This window comes from Anarrhichthys ocellatus, unplaced genomic scaffold (assembly GCF_004355925.1).
Source record: "Anarrhichthys ocellatus isolate YVR2014 unplaced genomic scaffold, GSC_Weel_1.0 scaffold26, whole genome shotgun sequence".
In the NCBI taxonomy this organism is placed as follows: domain Eukaryota; kingdom Metazoa; phylum Chordata; class Actinopteri; order Perciformes; family Anarhichadidae; genus Anarrhichthys; species Anarrhichthys ocellatus.
Window position 1 is genome coordinate 5,409,336 of NW_022280056.1, and position 9,519 is coordinate 5,418,854.

Here is a 9,519-nt window from a genome sequence, read left to right on the forward strand (position 1 = left end):
TGTTTGTAAATGTCAGACGTTTGAGCCACGGCGACGGCTGAGGTGGCGCTTGGTTTTGCCGTCTGCGAGGGCGTTATTCTGGGTCAGATGTGCGTATCTCTGCCATAATGTCCGTTGAAGCGGGAAGGCCAGGCCACAAATAGAGAGCATATGCCGGCCTTTTCCTCCGACATGTGCTACTTCCTCCTCGCTCAGCCCACCTGCTTGGTCAAGCCTCGTAGTTTACTATGAATGCCAGCCTGCAGCAACAGCATGCACGATGTGTCAGTCTGCAGAGACGAGTCTCTTCCAGGCTCAGAGGAACTTTTGTTCAGACGCTGGCCGTACTTCATATCCTGATACACGGTGCTGCATCCACCGTTCATGATGTGCAAACTGCCACTTGCAGATGCCTATAGAAGCTTTCATTTCTGAAAGATTTGAACCACACAGGATATGTGCCGTAGCCATCATGTGAATGCAAACGCAACTATATAAAAACACTTAATGGGGTAAAATAACAGAATTTGATCCATAAAGCAGGTCTATTTAATTTTTTGCTAAACAGCTACAAGTTAAATATTATTGCTCTAACAGACTAAAGTAAAGCTTATGCACCTCATTCTGCTCTTACGTTAATAATTAAGAGATTCATAATGAGATACATTTAAAGCTACGATGTGTAAAACTTACATGTTTTCTACTTTAGCGCCCTCCAGTGGCAGTGTCATGAAAACACAGATCGGACCGTTTTCTGCAAACAAAAACTACGATCGCATAAAAACTCTGCACAGTGTGGCTTCATACTGTGGATCTCAGAACATTTGAATATATATTAAGGGGTCTGCTTGTAATCGCCGGGTTGATCAAAGGTATGCAATTATGTAAAATATATATATTTTTATACTCAAAAGTCATTTTCACAAGCCTTAAATATCTTTTAAAAAGGTTTGAATCCAAACAGGTTCCATGAATGAGTGACTGAGTCTTTCATGAACTAAAAAGGAAAAGGAAGGACGGGTGTGTGGCAGCATTAACCCTCGGTTTCAGTACATGTGTCTGTCTTTGGGCACCAGGCGGTGCTGCAGGTAGAAGCTGTTTCCACCACTTTCTACAACAAGCCCCAAACCTGAAAACCCACCCAACACCAGCCAACATGTCATTATCTCCTGCTTTACAGTCCCATCTGTTTGCCTTAGTGATCACCTATCGATCGAGGATAGCCAACTCTATAAGCTGTTAATCACAAGCACGGGCTGGACATTTATTACGGCGCAGCCATCGATTGGGGTCACGCTGTCCAGCCTCCAACATCGGCCGCAGAGAAACAAATATGGCCTCGCAGACACATCTCTCAGTGCACCCCCGACAGCCTCATGAAGCCCCAGTGATGTCCTCCTAGTGAGGAGGAAGGATCCGTCTCTTGAGGGATTCATCCAGAGGGCAAAACAATTAAGATTAATAGCTTTTTATGCTCTGCTACAGTTTGCAATTGTCTTAGCAAGGGAGATTGTTTGCAGCTTGGCATTGTAAAATATGCAAATGTGACCTGGAAGTGCATCAATGGGTGATCAGAAAATGATTTTGTGCTCCTTGGTGTTAAAGTACAGACTGAGACACTAAAATGTTGATGGCAAAGTGCAGATGAGGGCGTTCATGAACAATAATTCCTCGTGAAAAGCAGCAGGTGCTGCATTACTCTTCCCTGAACTCTGGGGGGGCTCATGCCCTGACCCTAAAGCGGAGCTCAAACAGCTTCAGGCAGCGTGTTAGTGGTGAGTTTGAGAGAAGGACGGATATGAGTCACCTGCAGACAGTGAAAGTCAAGTCTTACTGCTGTTTCATGTCCTGAAAAGCAGCGTGACCTTTCAAAAAATGTAAACCGCAATCCTGCAGACTGAAGATGACAACACAGAGGCAGGCGGTTTAAACAAGCAAGTGAACACCTGGGAACATCTGCTGGATGATGACCACGGTCAGAGCTGAGGTTGTGCTTTAGCACCGGAACCTCTCCATTGATCACTGCACCTCTCTCAGCAGGTTAGTAATAATATCAAACTGAAGGTTGATGGGATGCAGGACACGCTTCACCTCCTTTTTGCATCCATAAAATATATATTTCATGTAAAAACCTCCCCTCTTTAAAAACTGAACATCCAGGTCAGCGATGCATCAAGTTCCAAAGAAACAGCAACATGTAATTCATTTGAACTACAGCCTCATTCTAAACTCTCTCTCTCTCTCTCTGTTAGGGACTTTAGATCTGAAGTCAGCAAAGCATTTACATGTTTCCACAATATTCTAATAAAATAAAATCCAAACATTAAGCTTCAAGCTTCAAGCTACAGACGCGTAGCGATAGTTCAAGTTGTGAATAAAACCAGGTCCAGGTCAAATGTTTTTCCCAATAACTTTGTTCTCAATATTGTGTTGCTACAGGGGAAGTTCTTTATACACAAATGCTGATACTTTAAGACTAAATCCAGTTTGATCCATTGGAAGAATGAGTTCAAACTCTTAAGTCACTGAAACTTGATAAAACTCTAGTTTGCGATAACCCCGCTGCTGTAGTTGTATTTCATTTCTTTATTTGTTTTTTCTTTGTATTCCTCATCTCTGTATTTGATCTGATCATTATGTGAAGAGGCCTTGATTGTTTGTACTTATTTCTTCAATAACAAAAAAGAAAAAATAGGAAATAAATGTTCCCAGTTTAGTGTGAAAGATCTCGACTGGTCTGCAGAGTCCAGACCTCAACATAATCCAACACCTTTGAGATGAACTGGAATGCGCAGACCTCATCACCCAACATCAGATTCCACCACTAATGCTCTTGTAGCTGAATGGGATCAGATGATTTCAACAATGGTTCCAAAATCCAGCGGAAAAACATGAACCCAGAAGATTTAAGACAGATTAATGTTAATGGTTTTGCCCTGTATGGTGTCCATATACTTTAGGCCATGTATGTAGTCTATGCTCTAAGTGGGACCATAGACTGTATACAAGAAGTGAGGTGGACTGGTTTGTGGACTCGAGTTTGGCGATATTGCCGTCGCCATCTTGGATTACCGTTGTCGCCATTTCGTTGTTTTACGCAACCAATGAACGGCTGGTAGAGACCAGTCAATCACCGTGTAGCCCCGCCCTAAAGCATCCCCTGCTTTATGGTCTGTTTGACTCTAAATGGACCATAATGTACTAAATGAACATCATGCTGTATTGAAGAAGACTTGAAACTAGAGATTGAGACCATAAACTCATGTTTACAATGTTTATTGAGGTAATAAATCAAGAGAGAAGTAGAGTCATTTTCTCATAGACTTCTATACAACCAGAGGAGTCGCCCCCTGGTGGACACTAGAGAGAATGCAGCCTTTAAGCAGAACCGGAGGTTGCCTCCTGAGAGGGACAAACTGTGGTGTATAAAACTACGTTATGGAAACACTGTTTTCTAAACAATGTCAAACAAATCTTTGACATTTCTGTACTAAAATCTCAGACAACGAGGCTCTAATGTATGCTTGCATATGTTAATATACATAAATACTGTCCATGCTTACACACACATGAAGCTCACACTACAAGAGATAAAGCACAGAGATAGGAAATGAGAACAAGGGAGCATGGACTCTGTTTGTCCCTGAGAACGTTTCAAGGACAAACCTGTTGATGTGAGCAGCGAGACGGACGAGACACCGAGCGGAACGGGAGACGAGGATAGAAGAAAAAGGGAAGAAGTTGACAAATGAATGCGTCCCGGGGAAGAAAAAGAGTGAGCAGAGACGATGCAGTCTAGCGTGAGGTGTTGAGAAAGAGGCTGTAGTATGTTCCAGAGTTGTAAGGCGGCAGGGAGGGAAATAAACGGGAGGGGGAGGAGGGAGGGAGGGAAACGGAGAAGGAGGGAGGGAGGGGAGAGAACGAGAGGATAAATCCTTACTACATAATGATTAGAGCTCACAAGCCCTTCCTGTGACACAGAGTGTAGGAGTCGGGATTACAGCCGGCCAGTGAAGCCAGAGTGACAGCTCTGCTGATGGAGGAAGGAGGAGCTCAGGTAAGACGAGACGATCGGGACAACAAGTGACTAACAAAGGTGTGTTTCCAGGGAGAGGGATCCAGGAACATTTTCTAAGAAGATATTTCCAAAACTCCCCGGCGGCTGGTTCACATCTGTCCCCCTGCCCCCGGCCATCTGTCGCCGGCCACGTTTCCCAGGCTGCTGGATCATCTCTTCCAGAGTCCTTGGTGTTTTTTTTGTTTTTGATGGAGCGGCCGCAAGGGCGCCGCTCGCACCAGAGGAGGGCGAAGAAGAAGGGAGATGGGGAAATTAAGACGAGGGTCACCCCTGCACAAGCTGTGATGGATGGGACCCGCAGTGTGGACAGGTGTCTCAGCCAATTATGGAGTACATCTGTGTCTGTGTGAACCGGGCAACGACAACACAAGGAGGACGAGACTGACGGGGGGGTTTGAACGCTGAGGATTTAGTTTTTTTGCTCTGATTTATAACACGGTGTAAGTTTCTGGCAGCTTCCGGAGCTGTTTTCTGAGGAGTTATCTCCCCCCTGCTTTACTGTACACATAAATATGCACGCTGACGGGTTCCTCCTCAAAGCATTCTGGGACGTTTCACTTGAAATGCTGCTTCTGAGGTAACTTTTAATTCTAAGCTGGAACATTTAGCCAAGAGCTCAACTGTGGACAGCCACGATTTGTTCATCTGCCTCCTCCGGCACCTGCTCACTTCGATTCCCCTAAATCACTCCGTCCATCCTCCTCCTGCTCCTCCTCCTCCTCTTCTTCTTCTTCTTCTTCTCCCCCCCCCCCCCCCCCCCTTTTCCACCAGCGAGTGATAATGTGACCTTCTGCCAAAAGTGCTGGAAACCATGCCACCGTCGCAGCGGGCTCCTCTGTTGCTGCCACTGAAATAGACTCAAACAAGTGCAGGGAGAGGAAGGGAGGAAGGGGAAGAGGACCAAAAGGAGGGGAAGAGGAAGAGGAGAAGAGGGCCAAAAAAAAAGAAAGGGGGAGAGAAACAGGAAAAAAGAAGACAGGACAGCTGAAGCCGCAGACACGGGATGAGTGGTGACGAGCCGGGGCTGGATGAGGATTGCCAACACAGGTAACGGATCACCTTCATCTCACGCTTAGTGCTCTGAGATCACAACATGTATCTGCCTGCTTTCTGCTTAACGGTGGAGGAAATGTTTCACTTTACAAACCGAGTGTGGCCAGGTGCTCTCTGCTTCTTTTTCTTGTGTTTGGAGGTGTGTTTTCAAGTAGCATCCCCCTTCCTCCTCCTCCTCCTCTCTTCTTACTGTCAATAGAGGAATTGTCAGAGTGCAGAGGATCAGATCAAAAGCAGGACTCGACAGGATTGTTGTCGGGGGGGATCAGACGGCACGCTGTGTTTGGCTTTTGTGCCTGCTGTAGGTGTGTGTGCGTGTGTGTGTGTGTGTGTGGTGGCTGTAACTGTTGCTTTAACTCAGTGAGCTGCCAGGGGGGATTAAGCAGAGCGGATCGATGCGTCATTGTAAACAGTTAGAGCAGCTGAGAGGGGCTTTGATACCTGCCCGCCGGACCAGGGATGCTGCTGCTTCTGCTGCTGCTGCTGCTGATGCTGATGCTGATGCTGATGATGCTGATGATGCTGATGCTGATGCTGATGCTGATGATGCTGCATGGGGAAGTTGAACTGCCGCTGAAGAATGACTTTCCAGGATGCCAGAGAATGAGAGATTCCTGTAATTATTGAAGGAATCCATTCTGTTACTTTGGTTCCATGAATACGGAACAGGTCCTCTTCTTTTAGAGACAGCTCAGCTCTGTTATACACCGGTTACAGGAATGCAAACTGACATGCAGAGCAGATAAACTATAAGAGAAAAGTTTAAACTAAAGGCTCCGCAAAGGTGTAAGACCTGCTGAGTTAACGCGGGGGAAACGATCAAATCAGGGCTATAAATGAAAAGACAACGAGAGCAGCAGAGCAGAACAAGGACAAAACCGTATTTCACTTAAACGCTTAAACGCCACGAGACCGAAGCTAAATCATCAGCTCCAAAGAGCAATGACCTGTAGAAGCAGCTGTGCGTCCTCATTACAAAAGAGTCACGGTGCCGTCTGCACCGGGAGCTAAACTCAGGTGGGAGGAAATTCATCCATAATTGATCCGACTGTCCGGTAACTGTCCCTTTATCAGCCGTCATGGACCGCACAAAAAGCCTGTTCAACCCAAAGTTAAGAGACACGAGTGTGAAGGTCAGAGGTCAGAGGGAGGTTTGTATTTGATCATTTGTCTGGTTCAAGATGCAGAGAAAAGACAAGGAATCCACTGGGACGTCCCGTAGACTCTTACGCACCTCTTTGGCCCATTATCCGAATATTGAACTTGAAGGCTCAGCTTAATTAAAGATGAACATTTATTCTCACGTATTCTCTCTGTGGTTGGTTATAGTCGTGCAGCCAGTGCAGGAAAAGCACATTTCATCTGTGCAGCAATAAAACTGTGGGACGGATGTAAAAATGATCCTCAATAAGAGACATCTAACGACTCTGACTGCTGGTGGTTAGATGTTCATTCAATCATTGTAAAGGCTTAATTCACCCACATTATTAAAAAGACTTATTCCACTAGCCTTTAGAAGAGCCTCTTTTTTATTTTTATCTCTTCTGGAGTCTAAAAACTATTCAAATGAAACAATCTGAGAGGACAGAATCTACTCAAAGCTGATGCAATCTGTAACAAACATCTGGCGCATACAGAGGAGAACAAGTCTACTCGCTGGTCCCGTTTACTTTTCAGATGGATTCAATTATTATTTCATAACTTTTAAAGGTCTGACTCGGTAAAACTGTGATAAAACCATTTTATCACTCCTAAAGTTGTATGTTAGAGTATTTTATTCTTCCTGTTTCCTGTGAATCATTTCACAGATATTTATTTCAGTGGTCTGGTTGAAAGTTAGTTTGTCATTGAATATCACTTATCGGGTAGAATATGTCTATGTGAGGGCAACAAGTGTGTGTGTGTGTGTGTGTGTGTGTGTGTGTGACAAGGCAACATGTGACTGGAGGAACCAATGCAAGGGTTCTCAGCCTATCACGCAACATGATGCAGTGACACACACACACACACACACACCGTGAGGGAGGAGTCTGCGGGCTGATCAATAACACAGCTGATACGTTCAGTGATTAAGCAGATTTATTTTGCTTTAGACGGATGCTCTGCTAATCTCACAGCCATCCTGTCTCACTAACACCTTTGAGGACAAAATGTCCTCACATAAAAAAAAAGGTGTCCTCTGTACTGAACACCTCAGGAGACGTTCAAGGGCACAAACGTTTTCTGATAAAACTGTTGAGCAGCGACTACATCTGACTCGTTTAACACTTGTATCAGTTATAGTTTGTCACGTAAGAATAATAGTTCACTTTGCAAACAGCTGTGATTCAATACATTCAAGAGGCCTTCAAAGTCATTCATTACATGCACACACACACACACACACACACACACACACACACACACACACACAGACATTAACAGAGGAGCAACCGTGTGAAGCACAGTTTGCGCTCACTTAGCTCTGCCTTTAGTCGTGTAGTTAGAGGTCAGTGTGTGACTTCGTCGTCTCTTTCTCTATGCTGTTGTGTAATGACTTTATTAATCTGATGTTATTGTTCTGTAATACTTTCTTAAAGGAACAGTTCACATATTTTTCCTCTTATATCTTCTGAGCTATTTATCAATCCAGATAGTTTTGGTGTGAGTTGCCTAGCTTTGGAGATATCCGCCGTAGAGATGCCTGCCTCTCGTCAATATAATGGAAGTCAATGGCACGGAGCTTGTGGTCGTCAAAGCGCCAAAAGAAATAAATACATTTGAAAACTCAACAGCGACAACCGAACGGAAGGAAGCGTGCATCTAAACGAGAGGCTCCTAGCTAACCGATACTGCTAGCTCACCTAGCATCACTGAGACGAGGAAGACGTCAATGTTTACATCTCTAGATGAACGCTTCCTTCTGCGCGGTGATACGTTTGGCAGCTGCGTAGAAATGAAACAGTTCCTACATGAAACTGCTCACAGGGTCATCATTTCTGGAAAGAAACATTGAGGTTGAGTTATTATTTCAAATGTATTTCTTTTGGCACTTTGAGCACCACAAGCCAAGTGCCATTGACTTCCATTGTGTTGGAAAGAAAGAAAGGTAGACATCTCTACACTCAGCAACTCCCACCAAAGCAATCTAGATTGATGAACAGCACCACAGGTAAGAAGAAAAGTACGTATAACTTAATGTTCATCTGTGACGTTTACATATTTACTTGATTTCAACAACTACACCTCTGAAGAAATCCTGTAAATCTGACATTTTATAAACTAAATTAGTCCAGAAAAAAGAAATTGAGTAATGGGTAACAGAAGCAATCATTGTTGTTAGCATGAGCAGCGATAGTCAACAAGAAAGGAACAACAAGTTGAAAACACGTCCACTCATGTGTTAAGTTCCTGAAGCAGCATCCTGGTAAAATAATCATATTTTGGAGGACTTGCATGTGAGGCTGCAGCAGGTCTGAAACGACCTCTGGGTTTGTACCTCAGGGTGAGCGGCTGCTTCGTCAGCTGTCCCGCGCGTCCACGCGACACTTAAGAGCCGGCCTCTTTAATCAATTGTTATAAGGACCAGACCTCACGGCACCTTCAGCGGCCCTGCGATGGAGAGAGGAGGCTGACGAGAAGCAGGGAAGAAGAGAGAGAGAGAGAGAGAGAGGGAACACTGGCCAAAGAAATAGAAACATGTGGGCATGCGTGCAACTGTATCAGACGGATATTGCACTGATTGACAGGCAGCCACGAGCATCCAGGGCAGTAAAAAGGTTTTACAACAGAGGATGGCGGAGCGATTCATCCAGGGTCACGAGAGAGGAGCGGTACATTCTATTCTGATCTTTTAGACACCTGACAGCCCACTTTAAACGCGTTCAAGCACAGATCCGCGTTGCGATCCTGCAGGTGCACGAGTCCTCGGGGCGCTCTCGTACTGATGAGATCTGAAACTCTGGGAGGGGGCAGAAGAAGTCTGGCAGGCTGTGTCGCTCTGCCTCTCCATAAGTTTATGGTTTGCGCTCACGGGCACAACAGAGAACTCCGGGCCCCCATTTATATTCATGGCGCAGTGCCGCTCGCACCTCGTCTAACGTCCTGTCCCTGTTGAGAAGGAGAGCTGACGCGCCGTGGGCTTTCTCTGTTTGGGGGGGCACCTCCTCTCTTTTCCCTGTCATTCCTGTGCCTCTTGTGGATACTGACATCAAACTCAGTGTTTGTGCATATGCGATTTGTTATACGGGGGAGGGATCGATTATCCTAATTGTTTTCTATTCAAAGCTGCGTGTGTGTGTATGTGCGCTGCTTAATTTTTCACAATTAGCCCCGAGCGGCTGACACGGCGGGGGAGCGTCTCCATGAAGGATGATGACAACGATAACCTTAGAAATGACGCCTGCAAAGTGACTTGGGGGGGGGGGGGG

The 9,519-nt window shown here is 45.4% G+C and overlaps 1 protein-coding gene across 2 annotated transcripts in view; it reads left to right on the forward strand.

Moving 5' to 3' along the window:
* Window positions 1-3,610: 3,610 nt before the first annotated feature.
* Window positions 3,611-9,519, forward strand: part of grin2ca (glutamate receptor, ionotropic, N-methyl D-aspartate 2Ca) — a 64,410-nt gene continuing 58,501 nt past the window's right edge. Inside the window, exon 1 of one of the 2 annotated variants that reach the window (XM_031861878.1) lies at window positions 3,611-5,104. The gene's annotated coding sequence lies outside the window, so the exon portion shown is untranslated. The remainder of the gene's footprint in view (window positions 5,105-9,519) is intronic. The other variant, XM_031861877.1, reaches the window with a different exon arrangement.